The 19,697-nt window shown below is 52.8% G+C and overlaps 1 pseudogene; it reads right to left on the bottom strand.

Moving 5' to 3' along the window:
* Window positions 1-339: 339 nt before the first annotated feature.
* Window positions 340-19,253, bottom strand: LOC130266011 (zinc finger protein 271-like; annotated as a pseudogene).
* Window positions 19,254-19,697: the final 444 nt, after the last annotated feature.

Below are 19,697 nucleotides of genomic sequence, written 5' to 3'. Positions count from 1 at the left end.
AACCTCCGCCAGGGTATCCCAGTCGAGCTGGAGCCACTGAGCCTGGGCTGCCCAATGCCCTGAGCAACCCCCAAGTCCCTCCCAGGAACCCTCAATTCCCTCAAACCCAGCGTCCCCCACATCTCCTGGAAGATACCCCCATGTCCCCACCCACATCTTAATTCAACATGCTTATTTTTACCCTGGTGTTGGGTGTTTGGGAAGGACAAGGAGAAATGCAAAGAAAATCCAGGCCGTGGGGAGCCAGGAGGATGTGGAGCCCCCAGCCAGGTGTCTTCCCAACACGGATCAGCAGCACTAGGGATCAGCAGGGCTCTGCCGACCAGGGGTCACTGGGGATCACCCAGCGCGGATCCTGCCATGGGGGATGGAGCTGGAGCAGAGCACGAAGCTCTTCCCGCACTCGGGGCACTCGCAGGGCTTCCCTCAGTGGAGACTCTGTAGGTGTCTGGTCAAGTGAGAGCTCCTGAAGAAGCTCTTCCCACACTGGGGACACTTGTAGGGTCTCTCCCCGGTGTGGATGCGCCGGTGGGTGATGAGGGTGGCGTTTGTTTGAAACTCTTCCCGCAGTCAGGACACTCATAAGGCCTCTCATTCAAGTGACTGTGATAGGGCTCAAGGAGACTGGAGCTGGTCTGAAACCTCTTCCTGCATTTATCACACTCGTAGGGCTTCTCCCCAGTGTGGATGAGTCGGTGCTTCATGAGAGAGGAGTTGAGCTTGAAGCTGTTCCTGCAGTCGGTGCAGCAGAAGGGCCTCAAATCCCTATGAGTGTGAGAGTGCGTGTGAATATAGGAGCTGGTCTGAAACCTCTTCATGCATTTATCACACTCGTAGAGCCTCTCCCCAGTGTGGATCCTCTGGTGGACAATCAGGCAGGAGCTGACGCTGAATTTCTTCCCACACTCCCCACACTCGTAGGGCTGTTCCCCTGTGTGGACTCTCTGGTGTTCTATCAGGTGGGATCTCCCCCTGAAACTCTTCCCACATTCTGAGCACTTGTGGGGCTTCTCCCCATGGTGAAGCTGCTTATGGAGCCCCACCTCAGAGCTCTGGCCGCGTCCCCGGCCCGGGCTGGGTCTTTCCTGCTGGGATCCCCGGGCTGTGCGTTTGCAGCCCCTCCTGGTGCGGGATCTGCGGGGCTTTTCCTCCCCGTTGGATTCCTGCGCCATGGAGCCGCTGCAAACGGCCTCTTGCCCAAAGTTGTGCCGCAGGGATTTGTCCTCTCTGGTCTCCGTGCTCAGCTCCTTGTCTGGGGGAGGAAGGAAAAGGACAGGATGGCATTTGCCTCCGTGCCAGAAGGAAGGACAAGGAGATCCCACCGGTGTGTCCCCGGCAGGAGGGCGTAAGCAGCGGTGCTGTGCTGCAGCCGGGGCCATGCTGGGCTGGGAGATGGAGCAGGACACAGGGGGAAAGGGGCACTGACTTCCTCCTCACCTGCCTGGGGCTCCCGGGCCATCGTCCTCGTCCTCATGGCTTCCTCCTCCTTCTCCTTGGTGCCGAGGTTTGTGAAATCCTGGTTTGGGGGGGAAAACCAGGGCTGAGCACGTTGTGTTTGATGGTCGCGCTGCACAAGGGCAGCTGGACAAGTCAGCGCCCTTTTCAGCCTCGGGGGGCCCGGACCCCGCTCTTCACCAACCTCCCGCCGCACCCCTCCATGCTGCCGGGGGTCCAGCGGCTCCGGGATCGCCCCTCTGCACTCTCCCCGCTCCGGGATTCCCGCGTTCCCCCCCAGCTCTGCCGGGCATTCCCAGAGCCGATATCGCCCCCTCCCCGCCGGTACTGGGTGATCGCCACGTGGGAGCCGCCAAGATCCCGCCAGGGTCATTTCCGACTCGGCTTTGGGCTCCTGCAACATCCAAACATCCCCTGCACTGCAAAATAAAACCCTGCTGGAGCCCCTTCATGATGGATTTGGGACGAGCTCTCCCTCCCTGCTAACCTGTGGATTACTGGGGAGCGACGGCAGAGCCGGGAGAAACGCGGCTTGAGACGGTGGGCAGTAAAAGCGTGATTTGAAAAACTCTCCTCCTGCGTCCCTCCTCTTCCTACTCCTCCTCTTCCCACTCCTCCTCTTCCTCCCGCTGCTCCTCGGCTCCCAGCCCGGCCCGGGCAGGTGCCGACACCCAAAAGCAGCTGCGCTCTGCCCTGGGCGGTGTCAAAGGGGCTGTGGACAGCGCGGCGCTGGAAGAGATACTGGGAGCACTGGGAATTACAGGGAGAGCAGCGGCGGGGATGCTGAGAGCCCTGGGCAGGAATTGGGAATTCCCTGCCAGTGCCGCTCTTACTGGGAGCACTGGGAGGGAACTGGGAGCAAAGAGCGCCCAGAGGCGGCTGAAACGGGTGGCGGGCGAGGCCCGAGAAGGGGGCTTGGTTATGCAAATGCAGAAGCGATGGCGCGCTGGGATTGGTGGGAGGGAGGGGTTTCAACTGTGACGTCAACTCCATCAGGGGGGAGTGGAGCGATGGCGGTGGGGTCCGGTGAGAGGGGACAGGGACTGGGAATGGGGACAGGGAATAGGGAAAGGGATCAGGAATGGGAACGGGGAGCAGAAATGGGACCGGGGATGGGAATATAGGAACAGGACAGGGAATGTGGAATCAGCAAGCGAAGAGAGAATCTGGGATGGGGATCAGTGTTCAGCAGTGCTGCAGTGAAATGCATCGGGCTGGGAGCTCTGCAGCTGGGCCTCCCCTGGGCTGCTGCGGCCCAGGGCCCAAACGCTGGAGCTGCAGCCTTGCTGCTGGGGCAAGAACAGGAGCCGGGTGCAGGCCCATGGCCCCTGCACGGCCCCAGCATGAGGGAGGGCTCTGAGGCACAGGGCTGCTGGCAGGATGGGCTGCTGTGGCCAGCTGGGGGCCTGTGAGCAATGCCCAAAGCCTTGTGCTCTCTGCAGCTGGCCAAGGGCAGCAGCAGGGCTGAAGGGTTTGTGTGGCACAGGCAGCCCGAGCTGTGGAGCCCTCAGGCCCCCGTGGCAGAGGCGGCCCTCAGGAATGGCACTGGGAATGGGACCAGCTGTGGAGATTGGTTATGGCTTTAGAGCTTCCAAGAGCAGGACAGTTCTGGTTGCTGTAAAGTTGTTTATCATAAAGGCACGCCAGGCTCCAAAGGCAAAGAGCCCAAGGCTCTCAAGTCCCTGTTCAATCTCTCTGCCATAAAGTCCCGATGGAAGCAGGAGCAGCTCTCTGGTGCAAGAGGCAGAAGCTGCAGCCTGGTACAGAGTCTACAGAGGCAGGTGCTCCCTGGCCTTTCTCCTTCTGTTCTTTTCTTCTTGTTCTTCCCCTTCTTCTTCTTCCATGTGGTGGTAGTGGTGATGATGATGGTGGTGAAGGAAGAGAGAGAGCAACGAGAAAGGAGTGAGAGAGAGTTCTGGCTCCAATAAATGGATTTTTATTGACAAATTACCCAGTGACCAAAACCATGAACCTGAAGCATTTCTCCTAAACCTATTAAAATTCTGGTTCTCAAATATGAATTTTTACGTATAACTTGTGCACATAGCCTATCTGTTCTATCTGAAAAATATAAAAAATATTTTTACTCTGTTTTTATTCTGTCTAGAACTGTGTCTTTAAGCTCTCAATGTAGCTTGTTTTTTACATGAGATTCTACGGCTTTTACTTTTTAAGGCATTTAAAACATATTTCTACATACTTCAAACTAAGACGTATGCTTCTCCTTCATACTATGCAACTTAATATTTTACTTACCTAAACTAAAGCTCAGACCTCTATTTCATGTTGGAGTGGCTTAATGTATTTTATTTCTCAAAAGGTTTTTAATTTAAATTTTCATTCTGTTCTCTCTCAGAGGGACTCAGAGAGGCTTCTGTGTTACACATTCCAACAACTGGGAATGGGGACAAGGAATGGGAACGGGAATGAAAAGACAAACCGGGAATGGGAATATGGGAAGGGACACGGAATATGGAAATAGCAATTTGAGAGAGAATATGGGATGGGGACTTAGAAGATGGGACAGGGAATTGATATTGGAACATGAGAACAGGATTGGGAATAGGAATATGGGAACTACACTGGAAATACAGAAATGGAAATGTTACACATAGGTATCTGTGAGAGCTTCCTGTAAAATCCTTATCCTTCCCAATGGACAGGGAATATGGGACTGGGAATATGAGAAGGACAACTGGGCAGAGAATACGGGACAGGGAGAGGGAATGAGAGTGTGTCCTGGGTTGGTGTTTTGACTGACTCCTCACCCTGCCCCCCTTGGCCATGAAGCTGTCTGCTCCCGGGGGAGGGGCCGCCTGGGCTCGGCTCTGTGGACTGGCCTTGGTTTTTTTTTCCCTTCTTGCTTGCGGTGGCTCGCTTGGCTCTGGCTGCTGCTGCTGGTGGCTTTTTGCTGCTGTGGTAGTAGTTCGTTGCCTGGTTTGTTAGTTAGCTGTTTTTTCTTGATTTTTTGGCTTTATATTGCTTGAATTATTTGTTTTAGCTCGCTGTTGTTTAAGGCTTGCTGGCTGTTTTTTTCTTTCCTTTCTCTCTCTCTCCCTCTCCCTTCCCCCCCACCCCTCACCTCCCGAGGATCAGCACCAGCTCGCTCCGGAGGAACCCTGCGGCCTGCCTCTGGACACCGGCCAGAGAAGCATCTCGTCCTTCTAGTGAAGATCGAATCGTCCACGTCTCTTTTTTCTCTCTCGGTGAAAATTTTTTTTGTCATCTGGATCTGTGCTGGGAAGTGTTTCCCTTGTATGTGTTAATAAATAGGTTTTTTCCACTTTTCCCCCTGAGTGAAATATTTTTTCTTAAGTCCAGTGGGATAAAGAATTGGGGGGTTATTCCCTGGGGAGCTCTTCTGGGGGTTTTTTCCCCTAAGTTTGTCCAAACTAGGACATTTCTTATTTGGTGGCCTGTACGGGGAAGGAGAAAGTGGAAAAAACTTTAATAACATCTTGTTTTTAATTTGCCTGTATTGATATCAGTATGTTTTTTGAAGCCATGATGTCTTTTGGATTGGAAGCCTGTCTGTATGTTTGCTCTTTAGAGTTTTTTGAAATCTTAATACCCCTGTGGTCTTTGGGCTTGTTCTCTTACTCAGAGATAGCCCCAGTGTTGTCTCTAGCACGTAGTTTTTTCATGAAAGGGGTATTAACCAAAATACTCATTGGGCTAGGCTTGGTTGTTATGATCTGCCAGAAGTTTATGAAGGTGTTAGAATCCACTTCAGGGATGTACAAGTCGTGGTTTGTGTTGTGCACTCAATTCATTAGAGGAGAAGCAAGCAAAGAGGATTTCTTGCCTTTATTTTCCTTCTTCTCCCCTGAATTATTTACATCTCTGTTAGAAAATGTTCAGCTCTCCCTGAGTGTAAAGGAAACCATCTTTCTGGTATTTAATTTAGTAAGTTTTTTCTATACTGTCTGCAGTTTATACAGAATGAAAGCTGAGATTTCTAGGGATGCAGGTGTTACAACCCCTGATTTGGTAGCAAAGCAGAGTAGGAAGAATTCTGAGTGGTGTGGCAAATGGGAGGAACTGGGCCAAATTCTAGAAGAGTTTTCTGAACCTATAATCTGGGATTTTTCATCTGAACAAATTCAAGACCCAGTCAAGATTGCAAAGTACTTAAAAGAAAAGTGTCAGGACAATTCTAAGGAAAAGAAAATCACTGCAGTGAGCTGGGCTCTGGCGTACGCTTATCGAACCCTGTTAGATAGTGTAGGACAACAAACAAAGGAGAGGGAACAGGGAGATAACATAGCTACTATTCCAGTTACTCAGACTGCAGTTAACACCTCAGGCTCCAGGACAGGGGCAAAATTAGACAGCAAGCTTCAACCTATGGCTGTGGCTACCAGTACCAGGAGTAGAAAGTGCACAAAGAAAACAGATCGGCCGGGGGAGGATGATGATGAGGAGGATGCAGGAGAAGGACCTTCAACTCCCCCTGATGTAAAATCCGAAGCTAAAGTGACTGATGGGAGATCAGAAACTAATAATGAGTCCCTTTCTCTGAAAGATCTTCGTGGTCTAAGAAAAGACTATACAAGGCGACCTGATGAATCCATAATTAGTTGGCTAGTCCGGCTTTGGGATGCGGCTGGTGAGGCAACCATCCTGGATGGCACGGAAGCGAGACATTTGGGATCCCTGTCTCAAGATCCAGTCATCGATCAAGGTATGATGAGGGGAGCTAATCCTCAGAGCCTCTGGTCACGTGAATTGGACAGTGTGGCACAAAGATATCTCTGCGCTGATGACCTGTACATGCAGCAGACCAAATGGAAAACCATTGAGCAGGGAGTCCAACGTTTGAGAGAGATGGCGGTGACAGAAATTATTTTCTCAGATGACGTAACAACTAGAAATCCAGATATGGTAACATGCACACCGATTATGTGGAGGAAGCTTGTGAGGCTTGGACCATCTGAATATGCCTCAGCTCTTGCAATCATGAAACGAGAAGACATATACGAGACAGTGCTTGATATGGCAAAGAAGCTTCGGGCGTACGCTGATGCTGTGCATGGCCCAACGCATGCCAGGATTGCAGCCGTAGAAACACGTTTACAGAACTTGGAGGATAAGTTGAAGGAAAACCAGAAGAAGCTGAGAGAGGAAATCAAGGAGGATCTCCTCCAAATCTCAGCTGTGCAAATCGGACGTCCTGGCAGTCAACGCAGATGCTCCTCTGCTGAGGAGAGAAGGTACACCCCACGTGCGGAGTTGTGGTTTTTCTTGCGTGACTGCGGAGAAAATATGAAGAGGTGGGATGGAAAGCCCACAGCTGTTCTGGCACGACGAGTGCGTGATTTGAAGGAATACAAGGCTCAACAAGAAGGTTCCATCAGAAAGAGAGCAGCTCCAGTCGCCCGGAATCACAGTGCCACGTATGAGGAGGATGATGACTACATGTCCGATTCACTTGAAGGAACTTCTAAGACCTATGCCCCCGTCAAAAAGGATAAACAGGCTTAGGGAGACCCTGCCTCTAGCCAGGGTGAGGCCAGGGAAAACCGAGTGTTTTGGACCGTGTGGATTCGGTGGCCTGGCACATCGGAACCACAGGAGTATGAAGCTTTAGTGGACACTGGATCGCAATGTACTATATTTCCATCAGGATGTGTCGGAGAAGAGACCGTTTCTATTGCTGGTGTAACAGGTGGATCACAGGACTTTACCATAGTGGAAGCGGAAATGAGTCTAACTGGAGGAGAGTGGAAGAGATACCCGATTGTGACTGGCCCAGAGGCCCCGTGTATTTTGGGAATAGATTTCCTTCGAAGCGGGTATTTTAAGGACCCAAAAGGCTTCAAGTGGGCATTTGGGATAGCGACTGTGATGGCGGAGAGAATCCAGCAATTGAACACCCTGCCCGGACTATGTGAGAATCCAATTGCCGTGGGACTCCTGAGGGTAGAGGAGCAGAGGGTACCGATTGCCACTTCAATAGTACATCGCCGGCAATATAGGACAACTCGGGATGCTGTGATCCCGATCCATAAGATGATCCGGGAGCTGGAGCGCCAAGGGGTGGTGAGCAAAACCCACTCACCCTTCAACAGTCCCATCTGGCCTGTGCGCAAGTCTGATGGAGAATGGAGATTGACAGTGGACTACCGCGCATTGAATGAAGTCACCCCACCGTTGAGCGCTGCCGTGCCGGACATGCTGGAGCTCCAGTACGAGCTGGAGTCCAAGGCAGCAAGATGGTATGCCACCATTGACATCGCCAATGCGTTTTTCTCCATTCCTTTGGCAGCAGAATGCAGGCCGCAGTTTGCTTTCACCTGGAGGGGCGTGCAGTACACCTGGAACCGACTGCCCCAGGGGTGGAAACACAGTCCCACCATCTGCCATGGGCTGATCCAGGCTGCACTGGAAAAGGGTGAGGCTCCAGAACATTTGCAGTACATCGATGACATCATTGTGTGGGGAAACACAGCAGAAGAAGTGTTTGAGAAAGGAAAGGAAATTATCCGAATTCTCCTGGAAGCCGGTTTTGCCATCAAAAAGAATAAAGTTAAGGGACCTGCTCGTGAGATCCAGTTCCTAGGAGTGAAGTGGCAAGATGGAAGACGTCAGATTCCTACTGATGTTATTAATAAAATCACAGCTATGTCTCCACCTACTAACAAGAAGGAGACACAAGCTTTCTTGGGTGCTATACGCTTTTGGAGAATGCACATCCCCGAGTACAGTCAGATTGTGAGCCCTCTTTACCAGGTTACTCGGAAGAAGAATGATTTTCATTGGGGCCCAGAACAACAACAAGCCTTCATCCAGATTAAACAAGAGATCGCCCATGCAGTAGCTCTTGGTCCCGTCAGGACGGGGCCAGATGTGAAGAATGTGCTCTATTCTGCAGCTGGAAACCACGGTCTGTCTTGGAGTCTGTGGCAGAAGGTGTCAGGTGAGACCCGAGGCCGACCCCTGGGATTTTGGAGCAGAAGTTACAGAGGGTCTGAAGGTAATTATACCCCGACAGAAAAGGAAATCCTGGCTGCTTATGAGGGAGTCCAAGCTGCTTCAGAGGTGATTGGCACAGAAGCACAACTCTTTCTGGCACCCCGGTTGCCAGTGCTGGGGTGGATGTTCAGTGGGAAGGTTCCCTCCACCCACCATGCCACCAGTGCCACATGGAGCAAGTGGATAGCCCTCATTACGCAGCGCGCCCGGATCGGGAAATTAAATCGCCCAGGGATCTTAGAAATAATTACCAACTGGCCAGAGGGAGAAAGTTTTGGTGTGACAGACGAGGAACAAGAACCAGTGACCTGGGCTGAAGAAGCACCACCTTACAACCAGCTACCGGCAGAGGAAATCCGTTATGCCCTGTTCACCGACGGTTCCTGTCGCATTGTAGGGACAAATCGGAAATGGAAAGCAGCTGTATGGAGCCCTACACGACGGGTTGCAGAAGCTACTGAAGGAGAAGGAGGGTCTAGTCAATTCGCTGAACTCAAAGCTGTCCAACTGGCTTTGAATATTGCTGAAAGAGAAAGGTGGCCAAAGCTCTATCTTTACACTGATTCCTGGATGGTAGCCAACGCTTTGTGGGGATGGCTGCAGAGATGGAAAGAGACGAACTGGCAGCGCAGAGGAAGACCAATCTGGGCTGCAGAAGAGTGGAAAGACATAGCTACTCGGTTAGACAAGCTACCCGTGAAGGTTCGCCATGTGGACGCCCATGTCCCCAGAAGTAGAGCTAACGAAGAACAGCAAAATAACCATCAAGTAGATCAAGCAGCAAAAATAGGGGGGTTGGAAATAGATTTAGATTGGAAACATAAGGGAGAGTTGTTCCTGGCTCGATGGGCCCATGATGCCTCAGGCCATCAGGGGAGGGATGCTACCTAGAAGTGGGCACGAGACTGAGGGGTGGATCTAACCATGGACAGCATTACTCAAGTTATTCATGATTGTGACACTTGCGCTGCCATCAAGCAGGCCAAGCGGGTAAAGCCCCTCTGGTATGGAGGACGGTGGTCCAAGTACAGGTATGGGGAGGTTTGGCAGATTGATTACATCGCACTGCCTCAGACCCGCCAGGGCAAACGTTATGTGCTGACCATGGTGGAAGCCACCACCGGATGGTTGGAGACTTACCCTGTATCTCACGCCACTGCCCGCAACACCATCCTGGGCCTGGAAAAACAGGTCCTTTGGAGGCATGGTACTCCTGAGAGGATCGAGTCAGACAATGGGACTCATTTTAAGAATAACCTTGTCAAGACCTGGGCTAGGGAACACGGTATTGAGTGGGTGTACCACATCCCTTACCATGCACCAGCTGCAGGTAAAGTGGAGAGGTACAATGGATTGTTAAAGACCACCTTAAAGGCATTGGGTGGGGGATCCTTTAAGAATTGGGAGCAGCATTTGGCAAAGGCCACTTGGTTAGTCAACACTCGAGGTTCCACCAACCGAGCAGGTCCTGCCCAATCTGAGTGCCTTAATACAGGAGATGGAGACAAAGTCCCAGCGGCCCATGTCAGAGGATTGCTAGGGAAGACAGTATGGATTAATCCTGCCTCGAGTACAGGCAAACCCATTCGGGGGATTGCCTTTGCTCAAGGACCTGGATGTACTTGGTGGATAATGCAGAAAGATGGAACAACCCGCTGTGTACCTCAGGGAGATCTGACTGTGGGATGAGACAGAAGGAATATGTAAATGTTGAAGGTTTGAGCAAGTCAGAGGAAGTGTTTATATTGTGTTTAATGAGTGTATATCCCAATCGTGTGTCAATGATCACGATATGGGATAAGGGGTGGAATGTCCTGGGTTGGTGTTTTGACTGACTCCTCACCCTGCCCCCCTTGGCCATGAAGCTGTCTGCTCCCGGGGGGAGGGGCCGCCTGGGCTCGGCTCTGTGGACTGGCCTTGGTTTTTTTTTCCCTTCTTCTTGCGGTGGCTCGCTTGGCTCTGGCTGCTGCTGCTGGTGGCTTTTTGCTGCTGTGGTAGTAGTTCGTTGCCTGGTTTGTTAGTTAGCTGTTTTTTTCTTGATTTTTTGGCTTTGTATTGCTTGAATTATTTGTTTTAGCTCGCTGTTGTTTAAGGCTTGCTGGCTGTTTTTTTCTTTCCTTTCTCTCTCACTCCCTCTCCCTTCCCACCCCCCCTCACCTCCCGAGGATCAGCACCAGCTCGCTCCGGAGGAACCCTGCGGCCTGCCTCTGGACACCGGCCAGAGAAGCATCTCGTCCTTCTAGTGAAGATCGAATCGTCCACGTCTCTTTTTTCTCTCTCGGTGAAAAATTTTTTTGTCATCTGGATCTGTGCTGGGAAGTGTTTCCCTTGTATGTGTTAATAAATAGGTTTTTTCCACTTTTCCCCCTGAGTGAAATATTTTTTCTTAAGTCCAGTGGGATAAAGAATTGGGGGTTTATTCCCTGGGGAGCTCTTCTGGGGTTTTTTCCCCCTAAGTTTGTCCAAACTAGGACAGAGTGGGAATAGGAATTGGACAGGGATGAGAGCCAGGAGGATGTGGAGCCCCCAGCCAGGTGTCTTCCCAACACAGATCAGCGGCACTAGGGCTCAGCTGAGCTCCGCCCACCAGGGGTCACTGGGGATCATCCAGCGCAGATCCTGCCATGGGTGATGGAGCTGGAGCAGAGCACGAAGCTCTTCCCGCACTCGGGGCATTCACAGGGCTTCCCTCAGTGGTGAGTCCGTTGGTGTCTGGTCAAGGCAGAGCTCTTTGAGAAGCTCATCCCACACTCGGGACACTCGTTTGGCCTCTCCCGGGTGTGAATGCTCCGATGCCTGACGAGGGCGGCGTTTCGCTTGAAGCCCTTCCCACAGTCGCGGCAGCAGAAGGGCCTCTCATCCCTGTGATCGCGATAGTGCTGGAGAAGATGAGAGCTGGTCTGAAACCCCTTCCCGCATTTATCACACTTGTAGGGCCTCTCCCCAGTGTGGATGCGCCGGTGGATGGTGAGGGTGGAACGTTTCTTGAAGCTCTTCCTGCAGTCGGAGCAGCAGAACGGCCTCTCATCCGTGTGAATCTGATAATGCTTGACGAGGTGAGAGCGGGTTAGAAACCTCTTCCTGCATTTATCACACTCGTAGGGCCTCTCCCCAGTGTGGATGAGCCGGTGTTCGTTGAGGGCAGAGTTGTACTTGAAGCCCTTCCCGCAGTCAGGACATTCATAAGGCCTCTCATCCTTGTGAGTGCGATAATGCCGGAGGAAACTGGAGCTGGTCTGAAACCTCTTCCTGCATTTATCACACTCGTAGGGCCTCTCGCCCGTGTGGATGCGCTGGTGGGTGACGAGGGTGGAATTGTGCTTGAAGCCCTTCCCGCAGTCAGGACACTGATAAGGCCTCTCATCCTTGTGAGTGCGATAGTGCAGGACAAGATGGGTGCTTCTCGGAAACGTCTTCCTGCATTTATCACACTCGTAGAGCCTCTCCCCAGTGTGGCTCCTCTGGTGCACAGTCAGGCCTGAGCTCTGGGTGAATCTCTTCCCACACTCCCCACACTCATAGGGCCGTTCCCCTGTGTGGACTCTCTGGTGTGTGGTCATCTCCGCTCTCGTCCTGAAACTCTTCCCACATTCCGAGCACTTGTGGGGCTTCTCCCCATGGTGATGCAGCTTGTGGAGCCCCACCTCAGAGCTCCGGCCGCGTCCCCGGCCCGGGCTGGGTCTTTCCTGCTGGGATCCCCGGGCTGTGCGTTTGCAGCCCCTCCTGGTGCGGGATCTGCGGGGCTTTTCCTCCCCGTTGGATTCCTGTGTCATGGAGCCGCTGCAAACGGCCTCTTGCCCAAGGTTGTGCCGGGGGGATTTGTCCTCTCTGGTCTCCGTGCTCAACTCCTTGTCTGGGGGAGGAAGGACAAGGACAGGATGGCATTTGCCTCCATGCCAGAGGGAAGGGCAAGGAGATCCCCCCAGTGTGTCCCCGGTAGGAGGGCGTAAGCAGCGGTGCTGTGCTGCAGCCGGGGCCATGCTGGGCTGGGAGATGGAGCAGGACACAGGGGGAAAGGGGCACTGGCTTCCTCCTCACCTGCCTGGGGCTCCCGGGCCATCGTCCTCGTCCTCATGGCTTCCTCCTCCTTCTCCTTGGTGCCGAGGTTTGTGAAATCCTGGTTTGGGGGGGAAAACCAGGGCTGAGCACGTTGTGTTTGATGGTCGCGCTGCACAAGGGCAGCTGGACAAGTCAGCGCCCTTTTCAGCCTCGGGGGGCCCGGACCCCGCTCTTCACCAACCTCCCGCCGCACCCCTCCATGCTGCCGGGGGTCCAGCGGCTCCGGGATCGCCCCTCTGCACTCTCCCCGCTCCGGGATTCCCGCGTTCCCCCCCAGCTCTGCCGGGCATTCCCAGAGCCGATATCGCCCCCTCCCCGCCGGTACCGGGCGATCGCCACGTAGAAGCCGCCAAGATCCCGCCAGAGTCATTTCCGGCTCGGCTTTGGGCTCCTGCAACATCCAAACATCCCCTGCCCCACAGAAAAAAATACCGTCCCGGAGCCCCTTCATGATGGATTTGCGGCGAGCTCCCCCTCCCCGCTCACCTGCGGGTTCTTGGGGGGCGATGCTGCTGGACCCGGGAGAGACGCGGCTTCAGCGTGCGGGCGGAGGATGTGCGTGGTTCCAAAGACGCTCCTGCTATTCCTCTCGCTCTTCCTGTGTCCCTCCACTTCCTCTTGCTGTTTCTCTTCCGACTCCTCCCGCTCCTCCTCCGCTTCCAGCCCGCTACCGGGCAGGTGCCGACACCCAGAAGCAGCCGCGTTCTAACCCTGGGCGGTTGCAAACCCAGTGGGACCCGCGCGGCGCTGGGAGTGATACTGGGAGCGATACTGGGAGCACTGGGAATGACAGGGAGTGCAGCGGCAGTGATGCTAGAGCCCCTGGCAGGAACTGGGAGCGCTTCCCCTGCCAGTGCCGCTCTTACTGGGAGCACTGGGAGGGAACCGGGAGTAAAGAGCGCCGGAAATGACCATAGCTGGTGATGGGCGGGATCAGAAAAGAGGGCGTGGTTATGCAAATCGAGGAGCGATCGCGCGCTGGGATTGGTGGGCGGGAGCAGCGCGGGGTTTTTGCGGTCCCGTGAGCTCCGTGACGAGGGAACGGAGCGATGGCGGCGGCATCCGGTGAGAGGGGACAGGGACCAGGAATGGGGACATGGAATGGGAATGGGGACAGAGATCCGGAATGGGGGCGGGGAGCAAAAATTTGGGAGCTGGAACAGAGACAGGGATCGGGATTATGGGACCGAGACTTTTACTGGGACCGGGAATTCGGGAGAGGAACGGGGAATTGGCAGTGGAAACTGGAATGGGCACAGAGACCGGGAATGGGAGCGGTAATGGGGACAGGGACCGTGACTATGGGACAGGGAATTGGGAAAGGGACCAGGATTTTGGAATGGGAACCAATACCGAGAATGGTACCGGGAATACTGGACAGGGAGCGGGAATGGGGAAAGGGACCGGGATTGGGACTGGGGCGGGAATGAGGACTGAGTGCAGGAATTCCGGACCTGGAGTGGGAAGAGGGACCGGGACTAGGGGACCCAGACGCAGAATACGGGAAGGTACCGGGAGTGGCAATGGGAATAATGGAATGGGACTGAGAATGAGACCGCATGTCGGGATTGGTTTTGGCTTTAGATCTGCAAAGAGCAGAGCAGTTCTGGTTGCTGTAAAGTTGTTTCTTGTGAAGGCACGTCAGGCTCCAAAGGCAAAGAGCCCAAGGTTCTCAAGTCCCTGTTCAGTCTCTCTGCCATAAAGTCCCGATGGAAGCAGGAGCAGCTCTCTGGTGCAAGAGGTCGAAGCTGCAGCCTGGTGCAGAGTCTCCAGAGGCAGATGCTCCCTGGCCTTTCTTCTGTTCTTTTCTTCATCTTCCTCGTCTTCTTTCATCTGCTGGTAGTGGTGATGATGACAGTTGTGGATGAAGAGAGAGCGACGGGAGAGGAGTGAGAGAGAGCTCTGGCTCCAATAAATGGATTTTTATTGACAAATTGTCCAATGAGCCAAACCCATGAACCTGAAGCATTTCTCCTAAACCTATTAGAATTCTGGTTCTGTAATACAAAAGTTTACGTGTAACTTGTGCATATGGCCTATATGTTCTATCTTAAAAAGATAAGAAATATTCTTACTATATTTTTATTATGTCTAAAACTATGTTTCTCAGCTCTCGATGCAGCTTCTTTTTCACAGCAGATTCTAAGGCTTTTACTTTTTAAGGCACTTAAAACATATTTTTACTTACTTCAAACTGAGATTTATACTTTTACTTCATATCTATGTAATTTAATATTTCTACATCCTTAAGACTAATGCTTAGACCTGTATTTCATGTCAGTGTAGCTTAATGTACTTTAATTTCTCAAAAGGTTTTTAATTTAATTCTTGCATTCTGTTCTCTCTCGGAGGGACTCAGAGAGGCTTCTGTGTTACACACTCCAACAACTGGGAATGAGGATAGGGACTGGGAATGGGGACAGGGACATGGGAACCGGAATGAAAACAGGAACCGGGAATGGGAATATGGGAACGACATAGGGAATATGGAAATAGCAAATTGAGAGAGAGAAGGGAATGGGGATTAAGAAGATGGGACAGGGAAAGGAAATTTAATATGGGAACAGGATTGGGGATGGGAATATGGAAACAGGACTGGAAACACAGAAATGCAAACATGGGAATAGGAGTAGGATGAGGAATACAAGAAGGGGAAGAGGACAGGGAATATGAGACTGGGAATAACAGCTGGGCAGAGAATATGGGAAAGGGAATGAGAGTGGGAAATTGATCCAGACTGGGATGGGAAGAGGATTGGAGTATGAGTGGGGTGTGATGTGAATGGGCTGGGGGCAAGGGGAGTGACAGCAGGGAGAGAGAGATCCTGGACATGGGACACTGGGAGTGGGGACAGGGGGACACGGGGACAGTGTCAAGGCAGGGACTCCTTGATCAGCTGCCCCAGAACCTCTGCCAGGGTCTCCCAGTGCAGCCAAAGCCACTCGGCCTGGGGTGCCCAAAGCCCTGAGCAACCCCAAGGTGCCCTCAACTCTCCCCACCCAGCATCCCCCACATCCCCTGAAAGTTTCCCCCTTGTCCCCACCCACATCTTAGTTCAATGTCTTTATTTTTGCCCCAGTTTTGCGTATTTGAGAAGGACAAAGAGAAATGCAAAGAAAATCCAGGCCGTGGGGAGCCAGGAGGATGTGGAGCCCCCAGCCAGGTGTCTTCCCAACACGGACCAGAAGCACTAGGGATCAGCGGGGCTCTGCCCACCGGGGTTCACTGGGGATCATCCAGCGCGGATCCTGCCATGGGGGATGGAGCTGGAGCAGTGCACTGTCTTGGTTTGAAAGACAGGTGTCTGCTAAGGGAGGCAGCAGCCTTTCTTGAAATGGAAAATGAAAACTCCCTCCCTCTAAATTAATATAACTTTGAAATGAAGGTGCTCTCAGGCAAAGATATGGGAATTGGAGTAGCAGTTTTTTATTGGGAAATGAAAATTAAAATACAGTAATATAAATACTAAAACACTGGCAGAGTCAGAATACAACCTGACACTCTGTTGGTTAGGGTGTTTGCTGGCAGTTTGAATAAATGCTGGCTATAGTTTTCTTGCAGTGAAAGGTGTGATTTTCATGAAGCAATGTTTTTGGAGAAGTTAGTTAAGTTTGTTTTTGAAGGTCTAGTTGTAATGAAGATGGTCTTGGTCTTCTTCTGGGAATTTAGTGGAAAAAGGCTTCTATAATGTTTGAAATTTCAGATTTTATTTAGGTAGGAAATGCTTTGCTCTTCCCCTTGGGTGGAGCATCTGAAATGGGATGATGTAATTTGATCATTCGTGCAGTGACATTCAATGGCTTATTAAGAGAAGGTATCTTCCTGGAGAAAGGATGGGTCCTGGAAGAGATAAAGAAATCTTCCCTACCTGGTTTCAACAGATGGTGATAGAATATATACTTTTTATATCTGCCACTGAAACTAAAACTTGAATAAGGCTCTTCCCACACTCAGGGCACTCACAGGACTTCCCTCAGTGGTGCCTTCATTGGTATCTGGGGAAATGAGAGCTCTGTGAGAAGCTCTTCCCACACTTGGGACACCTATAGGGCCTGAGACATCCCAAGGAGCAGGGCTGTGATGTGCTGTGGTGCCTGTAACATCCCAAGGAGCAGGGCTGTGATGTGCTCTGGTGCCTGTGACATCCCAGGAAGTGGGGCTGTAATGTGCTCTGGTGCCTGTGACATCCCAGGGAGCGGGGCTGTGATGTGCTGTGGTGCCTGTGACATCACAAGGAGCAGGGCTGTGATGTGCTCTGGTGCCTGTGACATCACAAAGCGCGGGACTGTGATGTGCTCTGGTGCCTGTGACATCCCAGGGAGCGGGGCTGTGACCTGCTCTGGTGCTTGTGACATCCCAAGGAGTGGGGCTGGCTGTGATTTGTTTGGTGCCTGTGACATCCCAAGGGCAGTGTCACAGGGGCAGCTCTCAATCTCCCCAGGAGGTCATGCTGTCCAGTGCAGCCGTGCCAGTGGTCACTGCACACTCGGGGCAGGCTGGGCTGGACGGGGGTCGGGGCAGAAACGCCGCCCCGGGACTGGGGTCTCCCCCTGCCTCTGGGCCCAGCCCCTGGTGGGAGCGCCTTGGGCAGGGCACGGGGCTGCTGCTGGGCCAGGGGGACAGGCCTTGCCCCCTGCCAGCTGCCTGGGCCCTTCTCATGCCTGTCCCACATCCCTGTGGCACTTGTCCCCGCTGCTTCCCAACACCTTCACTCCCCTCATCAAAGCCCCACTCAACCTCTTCACGGTGACCTCTGGAAAGAAAGAAAGGATGAGAGAAAGGAAGTGTTGTCAGATGACCCTGGCTGGATTCCAGGCACCCATCAAAGCTGCTTTCTCACTCCCATCCAGAGGTGGACAGGAGACAGAGAAAACAGAATGAAGATTTCATGGGTTGAGATAAGGACGGGGACAGATCACTCAGCAAATGCCATCATGGGAAAAACAGATTCATAATTAGAGATACTAATTGAATTTCTTGCTCTCCAAATCAGAGCAGGATAGTGAGAAGTAAAATAAAGCTTAAAAAACTCCTTCTGCCCATCCCTCCCTCCTTCCCAGGTCTACCTCCTGCCCCAGTGAGTGCAGGGATACAGGGAATGGGGGTTCTGCTCAGTTCAAGTGTTGTTTCTCCTGCTGCTTGGGGAGAGGAGTTGTTCCCCTGCTGCACCAAGGGGTCCCTCCCAGAGACGCTTCTCCATGAATTTCTCCAAGGTGAGTTCATCTCACAGACAGCAGTTCTTCACAAACTGCTGCAGCGTGGGTCACACTTGCATGGGCTCACAAGCCTTGCCAGGACTCTGCTCCAGCACAGGTTTCTCATGGGGTCCCAGCCTCTGCTCAGGCATCAGTCTGCTCCGGCACAGGCTCCTCCAGGTGCTGCAGGTGCATCTCTGCACTCTGTGCCCTCCATGGGCTGCAGGCACCCAGCTGCCTCAGCACGGACTGCACCACGGAATGTCAGGGCAATCAGCTCCAGCCCCTGGAGCAGCTCCTGCCCCTCCTCCTGCCCTGCCCTGGCTGTGTGCACACTTGTTCCTCTCTCATGTTCTCACCCTGCTCTTCCCTGGCCACAGTTACAACTACACGATTACCGATTTTCTTTTTCTTCAATCTGTTATCCCAGAGGTGTTACCCCTATTTCTAACTGGCCCAGCCTTGTCCAGAGGCCGGTCCGTCCTGGAGCTGGCTGGTGCTGACTCTGCAGGACATGGAGGAGCAGCTGCTTCCAGCAGCGTCTCACAGAAGGTGCTTCTAGAGCCCCCCCGTATCAAAGTCTGGCCATGCAAACCCAGTATACATTTGGAAGGGTTTTTATTAACGTTATTAATTCTTATTATTTCTATTTTATCTATTATGACTAATAATATTACTGTTATTAGTGTTATTATAATTATTGCAGGTATTTTTAGTCTTTTGGACTCTATATTAATTGTGGCTATAGTAGAACTCAAAACAAAACTTCTTAATTGTAAGTAGAACTTAGAATTTTGTCAGCCTCTTGCCCTGCCCTGTTGTGTGTCACTGCTGTGTCTGAAGTCACTGTTGCCAGGGCTCCCCGTTTCCTTGGTTTGGGAAATTGGATGGCATTGCTCACATGTCAGAAAGAGAGGGCTCATTCCAATCCAGTGCATTGCCTGAGCTCTTCTAATCCCAGTGCTCAAAGCTTGTTTTCTAACGTTGAGTTGCTCAGCTTCTGTTCATATTTGTGATTTTATACCAAAATGTTCTTGGATGTGGTTTTGTAAGATTCTGTAATCAGCTGTCTGTTTAGCTCTTGGATTGCTTAATGGTGTGTCAGAACTGAATGCAGAAATTTGGGTGGGAACCGTTCAGTCTGAGCTAGGATTCTCTGCAATTGTCAGCAGCAGCTGGTTTTGCACATGTAAGCAGAGATAGCAGAGATTGCATGAAGTGAATACTGTGGCTGGTAGCGGAACCCGCAGTGGCCAGCGAGCGCGGGGCAGCTGCCAGGATCTTTGGGGCTCGGAGGAGCCGCAGGCGGGCGTTGCAGGCAGCTCCTTTGGGGCAGGATTTTGTCCCGGTGCCGCGGGCCGGGTGCCCGCTCGGTGGCTCCGAGCCGGCAGAGTTTTGGGGGTGCCTCTGTTGGGGACCCTCCTGCGCTGGGGGCTGGGCTGCCCGGCTCAGGCGCTGCATTGTCAGCCCGGAGCCGCGTGGCAATCGCCCGGGACCGGCGGGGCTGGGGCTTGGCACCGCGGGGAAGGGCCGCACCGGAGCTGGGGGACCCCCGGTGCCCTGGAACATGGAGACCGGATTGGGGGAACCCTGGCAGCCTGGAGATGTTGGGACCATGGACAAGGGAGACATGGTACCCCGGGGCCCTGAACGGGCACCCCGGACAGGTGGTACCCCTGGAGCCCCTGTGACACCCCACGGGGGAGCACAGAGAAGGGGAACCTCTGGATTGCCAGGAGTAGCCCAGAGAGAGGGGATACTAATACCAGCTGCAGAAGCCCAGACAGGAGGGACCCCCAGAACCCCAAAGTGGAGAGACCAGAGAGGGGGAACTCCTGGGTGGGTGATTTTTGCTGAATCTTGCTGGTTTGGGGTTTTATGAGGGTGGCTGGTTTTGGTGGTCTGGAGGTTTTTATGGACACCAGACACCTGGTGACTTCTAGAGATGGACTTGGGCAAGAGGAACACCCAATGAAGTAAGATCTGTCGAGCCTTGCTGATTTTTACAGTCCC

This window comes from Oenanthe melanoleuca, unplaced genomic scaffold, assembly GCF_029582105.1.
Source record: "Oenanthe melanoleuca isolate GR-GAL-2019-014 unplaced genomic scaffold, OMel1.0 S001, whole genome shotgun sequence".
Taxonomy (NCBI): Eukaryota; Metazoa; Chordata; class Aves; order Passeriformes; family Muscicapidae; genus Oenanthe; species Oenanthe melanoleuca.
This window is presented reverse-complemented; position numbering and strand designations above follow the sequence as displayed.